The 15055-nt window shown below is 51.9% G+C and overlaps 1 protein-coding gene and 1 long non-coding RNA gene across 5 annotated transcripts in view; both read right to left on the bottom strand.

Moving 5' to 3' along the window:
• Window positions 1-15055, bottom strand: part of ZNF609 (zinc finger protein 609) — a 74786-nt gene that overhangs the window by 41282 nt on the left and 18449 nt on the right. The gene's annotated exons all lie outside the window — the stretch shown is intronic.
• Window positions 6302-8034, bottom strand: LOC142411531 (uncharacterized). The gene is made up of 3 exons (XR_012776203.1): window positions 7913-8034; window positions 6772-7184; window positions 6302-6417 (listed from the first exon to the last, which is right to left on the bottom strand). It is a non-coding gene; the product is annotated as an uncharacterized LOC142411531 (long non-coding RNA).

Raw genomic sequence — 15055 nt, forward strand, 5'->3', positions numbered from 1 at the left:
CCATGTACCCAGCTCCCTTCTCCAGGTAGGAGCCATCAAGTAGGAAGATCATGGCTGTGGTCTTCCCCTGGGCAGCAGGGAGGAAGGCAGGACCTCACATCTCAGGCAGTCATCATCCAGGACAACCCAGCTCTTAAGGATAAGGGTACAAAGAGTAGTGGCAAGCCCCTGAGCAACAGGCAAGCTGTGTGTAGGCACTCAGAAGGATGCCCGTCAAGGACAACAAGGCTCCAACATGGCAGAGGAGGTGGAACAGTCCACTTCTGATGTCCGGACAGATTTATGGAGGAGCTAAGAAAATGCAAACTTTCATTTTGACAGCCGCCTGAATATGAGCCAGCAGTGTGCCCAGGCGGCCAAGAAGGCCAATGGCATCCTGGCCTGTATCAAAAATAGCGTGGCCAGCAGGACTAGGGAAGTGATTGTGCCCCTGTACTCGGCACTGGTGAGGCCGCACCTCGAATACTGTGTTCAGTTTTGGGCCCCCCACTACAAGAGGGATATTGAGGTACTGGAGCGTGTACAGAGAAGGGCAACGAAGCTGGTGAAGGGTCTGGAGCAGAAGTCTTATGAGGAGCGGCTGAGGGAGCTGGGACTGTTTAGCCTGGAGAAAAGGAGGCTGAGGGGAGACCTCATCGCTCTCTACAACTACCTGAAAGGAGGTTGTAGAGAGGTGGGGGTCGGTCTCTTCTCCCAGGTAACAAGTGATAGGACAAGAGGAAATGGCCTCAAGTTGCGCCAGGGGAGGTTTAGACTGGATATTAGGAAATTTTTCTTCACCGAGAGGGTTATCAAGCATTGGAACAGACTGCCCAGGGAAGTGGTTGAGTCGCCATCCCTGGAGGTATTTAAAGGACGTTTGGATGAGGTGCTTAGAGACATGGTGTAGTGGTGGTTTTTGGCAGTGTTAGGTTTATGGTTGGACTCGATGATCTTAAAGGTCTTTTCCAACCTATATGATTCTGTGATTCTGTGATTTTGGGACAATTTAGCTGGTCACCACAGCTGCAGTTTACCAAACGCCACAAAATGAAGTTTCGCTTGTCCAGGGCACTGGTCGCTATTCTTCACACCTGGCTTAGGGGAGAGCAACATTTTGAGATGCAGGCAGGCTTCGGCATGCAGCCACATCCTGACACTGCCGCTTTTGCGTATGACTTGGCTTTGGTGGGAGACCCTTCCAGTAAGGAACCATTGGGGCATGTGAAAGAATCACAGAATGGTTGAGGTTGGAAGGGACCTCTGGAGATCATCTGGTCCAACCCCCTGCTCAAGCAGGGCCACCCGGAGCAAGCTGCCCTGCTCTAGGGAGTGTTTTATGTGGCTGGCCTGCCTCCTTTACCAATGAATCCCAATCCACCACCTTCACGCAAAATCTGCATGCTGAACATCATCTCAAGCATGGGAGGCTCTCAAAGCACCACCCATCCAAAGGCTTTGCAAGTCAGATACTGCTGAGACCAAAGGTGGAACCAAACCTGGCTCCTCCAGTTCCCTTGCTTCCCCCACAAGGACAACGGGAGGGAATGGCAGAGGCACTGAAGCAGTCAGAGACAAGAAGACAGGCTTAGACGTTGGAGCAAAGTCCTGCAGAGTAAGACACCACCGTTCTGAAATGATCACCTTCCAGAGCCAAGCTCAGCTTCCCCAGGTAGTGCACTCGCATCCACATGCCAGCATCCCACATCCCACTGGGATTTAAGGATGATCCTTTAGATCAAGCTGCAAGCCCAAGGCAGTCCCCCTGTCCCCCCGCAAAAAAGCAGCTCCTCTGCAAGGTGAAGCCCAGGCAGCTCTGCTCCAGCAGCTAGCTTCTTCCCAGCAAAACAACACCAGGCTCAAACTGCCCAGTAGCTATGGCGGAAGGCACATAAAACCCAGGCCACATACTGCTAATGCACTCATGAAAAATATACACAGATAAAAGAGATTCCTTCCTCCCATGCAGAGAAGGTCTCAGTAAGAGGAAGGACCAAAATCTTCCCCAAATTGATCATGCTTCGCTCAAAAATACACACTGTACGATCGCCTCTCCATAAGAAACAAGATGAAGTGTCAAGATCTGCAGTACTGGACTTTCAAAAAAGCCTAATGAGCCACCCTACACTGAGATTTTAATTTTGGTCCAGAAAAAGCAAGCAGAGTTTGCCCCACCAGGAACGCCCAAGCTGCGAAAGCTGCACCGGGCGACCGCATGCCAGTAGCAATAAATCTGACACCAGAACAGCGTTACAGCCTGGCACCAGGACAGGTCAATTAAGCCCTTACAAATTCTTGGCCCAGATGGAAGACTGGCTGCTTTCAGCCCCATTGGGTTACAAGCCAGCTGGAGTTCTCCAGTGAGTCTCCAGAGCCAGGCTCCCCATCTTGCCCCGTTCCCCATAACCCCAGGCAGGAACCAGTGTGGCTCCTGGCCAACACGGATGTGCTCAGCCATCCCGGGACTTTGAGGAGCTCTGCAGGCAGAGCCACCAAGCCTGATGGTACTTTCCAGAGTTCATGTTTCTAGAGCCAACATAAGCCCCTGAGAAGGAACACACTGTTCCACCAATACAAACCCCTCCAGATTAGTATCAAAACTGTTTATTAGGCTATTGGTCATGACCTGAATCCTCCACTCACTGGTGGCAGCTTCATCCCCTGGTTGCACTCACCCTTCATTCCTGCTCCCTCCAAAGCCACCGGCTGTTTTAAAACAACTCTAGCAGCAGCATGCTCAAGGCCTGGCTTTGCACATTACTCAACGGGACATGACAGCAACCAGTGTTCTCACCAGGAAAGTCCCACCTACAAAACATGGATCCTAAGGCTTGACAGGATATGCAAGCCACCAGCCAAGAGATTCAGAAGAAAGTCCTCCTACAAGCACGCTTTTCTTAATAGTGCCTTAAGAATTGTCTGTATTCAGTTAATTGTGAACTAACCAACCACTCGGCTGACCCAATACAACCAATCCTAGGTCCTTTGGGAGAGGCATGGTACAGCACAAAGCCAAGGCTGGATCCCATGCAAGCCAGGGGAGTACATTAAGCTTCCTTCAGAGGATCTAACTCTGCCCCCTACGAAGCAGACGGCATCAAAAACATATTTTGCTTCATGGCCACGCAAATTCGAGAACACATGCCACGTATACCTACACATCTCATCAAGGAAGAATTGTAGCTCCTTTTCACTGCACAAGTTGTCAAACAAAGTCACAGCATACGGACGTGTGATTTTCAGCAAAAACACTGCCAGAAGGAGCATGATGAAGGGGGCAGAGTTAAGGCTGCTGCACTCAGTGTAGCTCTGCACTTCCCAGGTGCCAAGAGCCAAACACTCAATTCCGATGCTGCGCCAACCTACTTTTTGGATGTACTCTTCATACAATACCCTAAAGATCATCCGTATCACGTTGTCACCATTGCATTCTCAACACCGAAAGCTATGCCAGCTATCAGGCTCGGTACGTCGGCTTGTCGCAGGATCAGATGGCATCCTGAAGGAGCAAAACCAATTCACTGCAGGGGATGAGGAAGATGGATGTGTGTGCATCAAGAAGTTCCAGACTGTTCCCATCAACCCGACCACGTGCATGCAGATCTCTACTCTCAAGGATTCAGCCACCTTAATCACAACTTCCTGCAACTTTCCTGACTGCTATTAGATCACCTCAAGCAGAACGGGACAAACTCAAACACTCTTGCAGAGAATTTATAGTCTTATAACCCCCAGCAGGAACGACCAGCTAGAGCATTTGGGGGCTTCCTATGGTTGTTCATTGTGTTCACCTACAAATTGTTTTACAAGAGAAAGTCCCAAGAGCAGTACTTAGTCTCAAGCAAAGATTATTTTTGGCAGCTTTATCAGAACAGTTCTCACTCCCTTAACCTCTTCTTGGATGAAAGCACATTTAGAAAAAACAGTCCACATGTTGGACTATCAATAAAACAAAAAGCAATGGTACAGTGCAGTCTTGAAGAGCTCTTTACAAATAAACACAACTTTGGGGGGTTTCTGCTCAGCGGTGCCAGACCCGCACTCATAAACCAAAACTACATGCTCACCTCGCCTGGAATCAGAAAATAAAAGCTGGTTTGAGTTACTCGTCTGCAGGGTGTGCACACAACAACCACTCCTGCAGCTCTCCTTCCTCTACATGGTCAAGCAACTCATACCGCTCAATGGATTTTTAATCGAATTTTCCAAAATAACAATTTACAGAAGGAGTTACAACTGAGCCAAACCTCAAAATGAGAAACTCAAGCTGGGAAGAAATTATGGAAAACTCACCATCAGCTCTAAGTGAGGCTCTGGAGAGCTGAGATTAATCTCCCATCACAGCAACAGGTTTGTCCAAACAAGGAGACACTCCTCATGTACACCTCAGTTTGTACCCAGGGGTCACCCACGAGGGCTTTGAACCCCACAGCAGCCCAACAGCATTTACCATTACCATCAACAACTTGGCACCATAGAATCACAGAATGGTTTGAGTTGGAAGGGACCTTCAGAGATCATCTAGTCCAACCCCCCTGCCATTGGCAGGGACATCTTTCACTAGGTCAGGTTGCTCAAAGCCCTGTCCGACCTGTCCTTGAACACTTCCAGTCATGGGGCATCCTAACTTCTCTGGGCAACCTCTTCCAGTGTCTCACTGCCCTCATCGTGAAGAATTTCTTCTTTATGTCCAACCTAAACCTACCCTCTTTCAGATTAAAACTGTTACCCTTGTCCTGTCACTGCAGATCTTGGTAAAAAGCCTCTCTCCATCTTTCTTATAAGCCCCCTTTATATATTGAAAAGCCACAGTAAGGTATCCCCAGAGCCTCTCCAACTGAACAAGCCCAACTCTCTCAGCCTTTCTCCATAGCAGAGGTGTTCCAGTCCTCTGGCCATTTTCATGGCCCTCGTCTGGACATGCTCTAACAGGTCCATGTCTTTCTTGCACTGGGCACCTCAGAGCTGGATGCAGTACTCCAGGTGAGGTCTCACAAGAGCAGAGTAGAGGGGGAGCATCACCTCCCTCCACCTGCCAGATACACTTCTTTGGATGCAGCCCAGGAGATGATTGGCTTTCTGGGCTGCAAGCACACATTGCCAGCTCATGTTCAATTTGTCACCCACTAGTATCCCCAAGTCCTTCTCTGCAGGGCTGTTCTCAATCCATTCACCCCAGAGACTGCACTGATAGTGGAGATTGCCCCAACCCAGGTGCAGGACCTTGCACTTGGCCTTGAACTTCATGAGGTTCGCGTGGGCCCGCTACTCAAGCCTGTCAAGGTCAACTTCTTGAAGAAATCCAACCATATCACACTACTGCCCCAATATGCAAGGCCACTATTACTATAAACTAAGTAATCTCCTCCCAAGCCACACTGGCCATCTCCAGCAGGTCTGGGATGACTTTCATCAACTGCTCCCAGAGGACTCCGCCTCATTTCCAGCCTACAGCAAGTCTCCAGCGCATTGAAGGCGGCTTATTTTCTCTTTCCTCTCACCCAGCCCAGGGGGGGCAGGAACACTTAACACGATCCCATTAAACCGAGCAGAAGAAACCCAACCCACCTGAGCCATGACCCCATCTTGGCCCTTTCCATTCATCGGCAATCTCAGAGTGAAGTGCGGTTGTCAGAAGACTTCTTGGGTTTCCTTAAGTTCTTCTGCCAAGTTCTGATTAAAATCCTCCTAAGTGGTTTTCTCTTTATTCGATTTCATAAAACTGAGAAGTAAAGCAGACCTGAGAGTGGAACTGAGTGCTGGAGCAAACAGCCACCGACACAGCCAGGCCATCCGAGTCTCCCACACCAGCTCGTTAGGATCAATGGGAAATTGGAAGTGATTCTCTTCCCATCTCCCATATCAGACCATCAGCTCCCAGAGGAGAGTGGGTTTTAATGGCTCCACTCGCTGGCAGGAGGCTGGAATCACTCAGTCAACGTGGGCTGCTGAGGCACCTCTCACTGGGCGCTGCTTTAGAGCTGCATTTGAAATGGGTTGACTGGTGAGGATGGTTCCCAAAGGCTTTTGGGCAGTACACAACAGTGGAGCAGTGAGTACGGAGCAAAGCACAGCACCATAACACGGGTCTCCATGCCCAGAAATGTCCAATTTAACAAAATCCCGGTCCCCCACTCCAACTCCACATGCTCCGCTTTACGACAAAAGAAGAGCCAACCTCTCATCACAGGCTCCTTGCGCTACCGGCTTGGTATCTGCGCCAAATTGGATCCCCCTTCTTGCCCAGAAAATCTGGCTGCTGCAGTGGCCTGGAGGATGAAGCCATTGGTTTCTTGCCCAGAAACAACAGGCACCTACAAGTCCAGTCGCTCTCATTCCTGTGACCACAGGCTGGAGACTGTCAGGATGCCACGAAGATGTGGTGCATCTCACCCATCCTCTTCTCCCAGCCAAGAGCGGCCAAGGAGAGCCCCTTTCCTGCAGGAAGGCAGACGCACTTGACCCCAGGGTTCAAGCACACTGGGAGCGTCAGGTACAGAGGCAGTGCAACGGGAACCCCAAAACAGCCTCCGTTCACACAAGAAAAACCAGAACCAGATTTGCTGCCATCCTCTCCACTGTGTCTTCCACCTTTGAAGGGCCCCATAGAGGGAGGTGCTCCTGCCAGAAGCCAAGGCACTACTGTTGAGTACGCAGTGTGGAAATCCCAAAATTTCCATTTTTTTAATGCCATGCACCTCCTCACGCCCTTGGGGGAACGGGTGAACACTGAACCCACTTACAGAGACCATGTGAACAGCACACAAGCTGGTCCAAGCTACCATTACCTACCGTTGAGTTATCCATCGCAGGGAACACCAACAGCTCCTGTTTTCTTAGCCTGCAGGATGGAGCAGAGAGGAGCACAGGCTGTGAGCCCCTCAAAAGCAGGGCCTTTTGCTGGGATGTGGCTCCTCCACAAAAGAAACAGGCAGCGATCCGGCAAAGCCACGGCACGTTCGGTCGCCCTTACACTGGGGGGTGGTTTCACATGCAGCCTTTGCTTTTTTGATGCAAGATCCATTCCCTGCAGAGCACGGCCTGAAAGCTGAACCACCCACTCTCCATGCTAGCAAGAGGCTTCAAGTCTTCCCTCAGGTCAGGGCAGCTAAGAAATGCTCTGCTTGTGGCCATAGGGTTTCTACCAAAAGGCTGGTTTCCTTCAAAGGGACATTCAAAGCTCAGCCCCTCCAGCTCCCTTCACCCTGTACACAAAGCAGAGTATTAATAGCTGGTCTGGAAGATCATGAAATACTAAATACCTAAAGAGTTCTTGTACCTTGAAATGTTAATGCTAAGGAAAAAAAGAAACCTTCCTGTTAGCAAACTGCTCAGCTCTGTGATATATATATATATATATATATATATATATATATACACACACACACATACACACATGATTGCCTTCCTCCCCTCCAAGCCACAGAACAGCAAACAGCACTCGAATCCCTAAAATGCCACTCTACTTACAAGGCATCCTATAGATCTGCTCGTTGTCCAGACGGGAAAGGCTTCACCAGCACATGCCAGCTCTTCTTGATGACTTAGTTACCACCTCAAAGAGCTGGCTGGCACCCAGTCATCCTCCCCTTACAGGATCCTTTTCAGCCTTCCAAAGCTATCTCCCCCAGACCCCCGAGCATGCATGGCCCGGCCCGGCTCTTTCCACTTATTCCAAGCCTCCCTTCCCTGCTTAACTGCTGGAGCTCAGCTCCAGCACTGATGTCCGTCCCTCTCCCATGGCTTTGCTCCCTTCTCCTTGCAAATGGCCTCTCTCATCTACGCTGTGGAGGGTGAAGGGGACACAGGAGCACTGGCAGAGGGACCAGAGCAAAGACCTGGGCTTGTCAGGTCTTTGCTCTGACAAAGTCCCGCCGGGGAGGATGGGTTGAGATCCCAAGCTGGCAGGGCAGTGCCAGCTGGAAATACTCACTTGGAGCTGGTATAGGCATGCTAGCCGCAGCTCTCAGCACATGCCATGCTCGACGTGGGACCATGACGGCATTGCAGCCCCTTCGCTGCACCACGCCAGCGATGCAGCATCCCAGCATCAACACCAGCTTTAGCAGTACCAATTATTTATGGGATGCCCTCCCCAGGGAACAAGCCCCTTTCAGACAACACACCCCATACCTCCACGCCCTGCCATCCACACACAAGCCATTAGGTGGATGCAGCTCTCCCTCCTCCAGCCTGGCTGGTGTTGGGCTTGAACCCAGAACCAACTCCAGGGTCCTCCTTCGAGGGCTGAGCCTGAGGATGGCAGCCACCAGCCATACAGCACATGGTTCACTCCAGAACAAGCCACATCCATCTGTTAAACAGATGAACAGGGCCGATCCCAGTGCAGGAGGCAGCATACCTGCATCTGCATCCCAATGACGGAAGGGAGGGATGGGGGGGAAGGGGGTCTGGGAACAGTGTTCGTTTGCATAGCACCTGGGGAAAAAAAAAATCACAACACTGCATTTACATAGCTAATTGGGGGAGCGAGCTTCCCAGAACGAAATTACTTTCTGGCTTGGGGAAAGGAAAAAAAAAAAAACCCACACTAAAAACAAAACACACACACAAAAAAACCCCACCCAAAAAAACCCACCACAACCACAGGATTTGTAGCTGTAATGGTGCCTTCTCCACCCAGAGCACCTCAGGTGCTCTCCCCAACAAAGTCTGTGCTCGCACCTAACAAGGGAGCATCTGATCCATGCGGAGGATGGGGGAAACTGAGGCATGGAGGCTCCAGTGTTCACATCAAAGAAGGGCAAAGAAGAGCCCCAACAGCTCCTCTTGCTCCCTCAACACTGGACGAAAAGCACTTTTGGGTTGTATCACATCTCATCCCCTCGACAAGATGTAAAACGTAGCAACCTCCATGTCACGACCAGAATTAAAGCTTAAGCCTGCAAAGCAGGCTTGCTCTCCACATTATTCATCACAGCACGCTTCAAGAGACCCCAAGTGAATGAGGGCCAGACAATATTTTAAAATAAATCTAGACACTTACTGAGTTTTAAACCAATTTCAGTGTCAAGCACAGGGGAAACATCAGCAGGTATGAGCACACACCATTACCACACCGTATAAAAGCTCTGTGGTTAACATCTTCCTGCAAAGGGATTTATCCTGTCCACAGTACACTGGGATGGAGCCGGCACCATTCAGCCAGCCGGGGGCAAGGACAGGGGCATGGGAGGAGGAGAGATGAACAGCACAGGCACCACATGCCCTCCTGGGTTGAGCAGTGCTGGCCAAAGCCACCACTAGCCCTGCGAGAGACCGGTGGCCAGGCAGAGCCCCCACCCCTTACACCACAGCATCGCCCCAGCGAAGCCCCTGTCTCCAGCCCCAGGCAGCATCACCACTGCCCGCAATCCCATCCATCCCAGAGGCACGGCATGCCCACCCGTGCCAGCCCACAACCTGAGCTGACCCTAGAAAACCCCGAGCACGTTCATTTACATCAGATCAGTTCCCTGATCTGGTCCGTGGGCAGGAATGAGTAACAGGGACAGGAATATCTCGACCTGATGTTGTCACCAAATACAACATATTGTCAGGCTGCTGTAGCTTTAAATCATCTTGGAGCCCAGCAACTTTTTCCCAGCCCTGGGCTGTGTCTCCCCAGCTCTCTGACTCCAGCCACTGGCTCAACATCTATGAGACCTGGGGTGGCTTTCCTCTTGCAGCCCTGTAAGGTCTCCAGCTCCAGGCATTGATCACCATGAGGTGGGAACAAGAAGTCACCCCAAAAAGTCCACTGCAATTGCCAGCAACTGCCTTTTCTCCTGCACAGGGGTGCTGCCTGCCATCATCTCTGAATATTTGGGTGCCCTGTCGCCCAGCACATCTTCAAGGCTGCCTGCACACGAGGACTCACAGGTGAGATGGATTTCACAGCTCCAGCCCAAAGCATCCTCAAGAGCAGCGGCAGAGCAACACAGCACCATGTTTGCATGGCAAACATCAGGAAAGCAGTGGCACAGAAGATGCACAGAAGATGTCGTACTTGCAGGAAACTGAGAAAAGGTGGCGAATCCCCAACAAGCTAGCCTTTAAAAGCACAGGAAGGGAAAAGCAGGCAGCGCTGTGCTCTGCAGCCCTTTCCAGCGGCCTCCCCAGCTGCCGGGTGGAGGAGCAGCTTTGCTCATTAGCGGGTTATTCCTGGCACACTCCCCCTGCATCAGCTCCCCGGCAGGGCTGCAGGAGCAGCTCGCCAGGTTTTGAAGCCTTCGGGGTCGCACGGCACTTGAGACGCACAAACCTTCCTTTAAAGAATTCTCACTCAGGCAGATAAATGGTGCTGGGTAACTGGGGTCATTAGGCTAATAAGCAGCCACTGCCAGCCTGGAAGCAAAGCAACAAATACAAGAGCCTACCCAAGCCCGTTAGCCTCAAAATCTGACCCATCTCAAGCAGTTACCATCTCCATCAGAGGAGAAATCGGGTCCCTGAGTCAGCAGGATCAATCACCCACCGGCCTTTTCATCAAAATCTCTAATCAAAGCATCAGGGGAGTGGATTTGCAGCTCGCTCACGCCAAGGAAGCAGTGCACGGACCCCACTGAGAAAGAGCCATCCCCACTCCATCAGCCTCCTCATTAGCGCGTTGTCATTCCGCTCTTGTGCTTTGGGAATGGGGAGATGTTTTCTTACTTTCCCAGCACAGCTCCATTTCCTTCCGCCATGTCCTTGACAGGGAGCTGCAGGTCCTGCTTCCCACTCTGGCAGAGATGGGGCTGCGTTTTGGCACAACAACCTATTAAACAGGATACAGCAACACCAACAGGTCGGGCATCAAAACTAACTCACCCCTTAACTAGTCCTTCCTAATGCTGCCAGCTGGGAAAGCAAATGGGGAGCGATGCAAATTTTCCTATATAAAACCTTCAGAGGTGGGATCAGCTGAAACTCCCAGCCTGCTACATCTAGTGGTTACTTAAAAAAAAAAAAAAAAAAAGCCCACATATAAATAACCTCTCAGCAGGAGCCAAAACTCAAAGACTAACCCCATGGTTTTAAGCAAACAACGCCAATTTTCTCCTTTGTAGCTCTTTGACACATGTTGGCTGCATGCCCCGTTCTTGCCTTGTTCCTGCAGCAGAAGGCTCCGGGCAGCGGGTCCGGGAACGATAAGGAAACGAGCGGTGTAATTCCCAAGGCCTCCCAACACAGCCCTGTCAGCAGCTCTGGAGGCGGCCGATTCCAGCATGGCTGGAGAAAAGAAACCATGGCAAGAGGAGACCACAAGAGCCAGCAGCTGCCTGCACCCTCCCGCCACTTCCTTGAGCTGCCAACGCCACTCTGACTGCTGTTCCCTGGAAAGAGTCAAGCCCTGCAGAGTGAGGGATGGGAAGCAGCGCTGGTAGGGCACAAAAAGGGCTTCTGCCTGGGGTTTTCAGTAGGAGTGGGTCCCTACCCCAAGCATTCGGCTTCCCACATGCCCTAAAAATCCCAAAGAGAAATGGAATTACAGGATTAACACCAGCTCTGAAGAGATGGATGGAGCAAGCTTTGGAAGGGGCTGTAAAGTGAAGGGCAGTTTCACCAAAACACCTCCATTGGGAGGTCTTCCTCCCAAACTCCAGCCGCAAGACAAAGCAAACCCACGCCAGCCGCTACCCATCATGTCTGAGTTGAAATCACAAGCATGTTTTCAAAGCATGAGGCTGGGACCAGCCCGCAACACCCTGTCCTGGCTTTACCCCACATCAAGCAACTCAGCTCTCCAAACCACAATCTCAAACACAGAGGAGGGCTCTTCATCCTCACCTTGATGGGGATCTCAGGTCAGAGCAGTTTGGGTTTTGCCAAAGACTCATATCAAGTGTCTTGACACTTAGGGTGGGAAAAGCTGTTTTGGTGTGTTGGGGTTTTTTGCAAGCACAGAAGGTGCTCAGCACACAGAGGGTTCCAGCCCCTGGCATGGCAGCTCCCCGCTCCCACACCGTTCCTCAGGGAGCTTGGTGGTCAAACCGTGTTTGAACCATTTTGTATGGGAGCAAGACACACAGAGCCACTGATGGAGGGTGAGATGAAGTCCTAAAAGGATGCAAAGAGAGCAGAGCTGGAAGCTCTGAGCAACATGAATCTGCTGGGCTGCTTTACTGGTGCCACCGTCAGCTAGCAAAGGAGAAAAGGAAAAGCACTAGGGGACAGCAAGAAGCTGGCAATGGCTGGGATACTGCGACAGAAGAGGCCACGGCAGAGCTGGAGACGTTTATACCCACCAGCAGGATGATGCAAAGCAGCAGCACAGGATTAGCAGCCACACCTCCACAACCACATGCAAGGAGCTGCCTCCAAGATCAAGTTGTGGCCAAGCCTGCAGCAGTCTCCAGGCTCTACGCAGAGCATCTCTCTCTGAGATACAAAACTGGAAGCAAATGCAATATCCAATGTACAGAAATGTCCCTAAGGGGGTCTACGGCCATCTCCTGTTGGGCTTGGATCTAGCAGAGCTACTGCCTTCTGGGCAGACCTCACCTCTTCAAGCTGGAGTCATCTGAGCACCTCTTCACCCCAACCTTCGCCCCTCCATTCACCACCAAACCTCATCCCTCCCACCAAAAATGGCTTGGGGGGGTAGGTGGGTGAGTGGAGCAACCGTGCTTTGATTACAGTCAAGGAATTAATGCCCTGGTCAGGCTGGGACAGTCACGACTGTAGGAACAGCACTGAAGACACCATGTAGGTCTGCCTCTATGGGTTTAGGAGAAGGTGGTCTGCACAGATGACACCAAAGCCACATTGCAAACTGCCAGACAAGACAACGGCAGCAGGGAGGGCCCAGGGATGTATTTTTGGGGAGTATTTCTTTTTGTCAGCTGCCACTGGCATGGTGTAGCCACCCCACTTCCTCCACTGCCATCTGACCTCCCAGCCATTGCTGTAGCACCACCTCCAATGCCACGCTGTCCTGCCACAGAAATGTATTTCCACACCAGCTCTGGGGCCCTCCACTGTGGTGTCCCCCACTTTACAACATCCCCTCACCACTGGGCCACCCATAGCAGGGAATCTCTGCTTGGAGCACGCGCAGGGCATAACCATGCTGTTTGGGGGGGGGAAATTCAGGGAAAAAAAAATGCACCAGTGGCTTCTACCCCCTCTCCTGCAGAGGGACATGACCGAATCCACCTTCCTCGCTGCTCAAAACCACAGTGCACATGGCCCAGAGAGGCTTTTCAGAAGAGCAGAGTCTCCAGCAGCTTCTGTTTGCCTTTCCCTTGTTTGCAGCAGCGTCGCATCTGGACACTCATCAGGAGAGAGGAAGGGGGAAAAAAAAGAAAAAACCACCCTCCTCCTGCTGAACAACCTCTCAATCAAAACAAAGCTGGAGCGGCAGCCAAGAGCTGGGAGGCTCTTTTGTTTAATGCTTAACATCCCCTGGCCAGGCCAGCCCGCCCCAGCGCGCCGAGGAGCGGGGTGCCAGGGGCAATGGCGTGGGCAGCAAGCCAGGGTGGGGAGCCAGCAAGCAAGCACCCGCCACTCTGGCGAATGGACCCTGGGGCCAACTCGGCCACATGAAAGTGGCCAGTGGGGCAGGCAGCAAAAACAGGCTTCCCAAGCCCAACTGATGCTGCTCCTCGGTGCACGGCCATTTTGCTGAGCATGGCTGCTCACTGAGAGCAGCTGTTCCCTCCTGAACACTGGTGCCCCCCTAAACCAAACTCCAGCTCAGCTCTGGCCATCCCCAATGACCCATGGCTTGCTGCCCACCAAGTCAGGGCCAGACCCGGTTGCTGGTCCACACGCTCCGGACATGGGTGCATCAGCACAGGCTCATTTCTCTTGCTGCTGCAAGTATTAAGCTCCCACTCCTGCCCTCCCAAATATCTTTTGGGGCTCCAGCAGCCCGGGCTGGTGCAAGCAGCTGCCCAGGCACCGAACCACAGCCCAAGGCAAGTCTGCGCTAGGTGCTCAGCCTGCCCCAGAGACCATGGAAGGTCTCAGCAGGGTTATTGCCAATGGGTTTCATCATGATCAGCCCCATCCTTGGCAAGGTTATTTCTTGTGTCCCAACACACAGATGGCATGAGGTTCAAGGAGGGTATGTAACAAGCCAGGGCATGCCACAACAGGAGGCTGGATACGGCCAAGATACACACCTAGAAAAAGGGGGTTTGGGATATTCAGTTCCCGAGGATTCACCCTGGGAAGCAGGAACCAGAGGAACCACGGGGTCACACTGGCAAAACATGTCCCATTGAGCCCATGGGCCATGTCCACAGGCTCAGTCGCTGCGACGTCAGACTCGGGAGCAAGGGTGATCTCGCCCATGGACACCAGTGCCAGCTCAAGCACCTGCTGACATGAAAGGGTGTCTGAAAAAACCCAAAGCAAAGCTCTTCCCTACACCCAGCAAGGACTGAAGGGCTGCAAAACCCTACAGTGAGATATTTAAAGAGCACAAAAGCAGAAGGAGGGGCAAATGACTGTGGCACCAAAGCACCTCATCAAGCAAAAATAGTCACTACTAAAGTGCTCTCTAATCCAGCCAAGGAGATAAAACAAAACGTCCTGGCTGGAGGCTGACTGCTCAGCATGCATGTATGTACACGGAGGTCATCTACACTGGGCTGAAGCCGGTAGAGGGAGAGACAGTCTCTCTTTCTTCATCCCCAGATGGAGACCAGGCTCCCTGCTCAAAACAGAAGTGGAAGCAGCACAGGGTTAAGCAGAGGACAAGCTGCTGGAGACAAAATGTTGGGCTGAGTCACATTGTGGCTGTTCCTGTTTCGGTCTGAGCAAGTTTCTTGCTTCCCAGGCAGGGTCTGTCCCCAGGCCTGCAGGAACCCGTCACCTTTGTCCCCCCAATGCACTCCTCAGAGGAGCTGCCCTCCCACAGCCAGCACGTATCTCCTCTCTTCACTTGTCCTTCAGACTCCACGTGCCATTTTTGGGGCATCTCTGCAGCTTTCAGGAGACAGGAAGAGCCTAAAGCCACTGCTCACCTCCATCTCACCCCCTCCACACTGCCCCAGCCATCAACCCATCCTCAGGCTCTTCCTTGAGAAATAAAACTGCTTTCCCACCCCTCACCATGCAGACACCTTTCTTCTCCTCACCCAAG

The sequence above is a fragment of the Mycteria americana genome, chromosome 6, assembly GCF_035582795.1.
Source record: "Mycteria americana isolate JAX WOST 10 ecotype Jacksonville Zoo and Gardens chromosome 6, USCA_MyAme_1.0, whole genome shotgun sequence".
Taxonomy (NCBI): Eukaryota; Metazoa; Chordata; class Aves; order Ciconiiformes; family Ciconiidae; genus Mycteria; species Mycteria americana.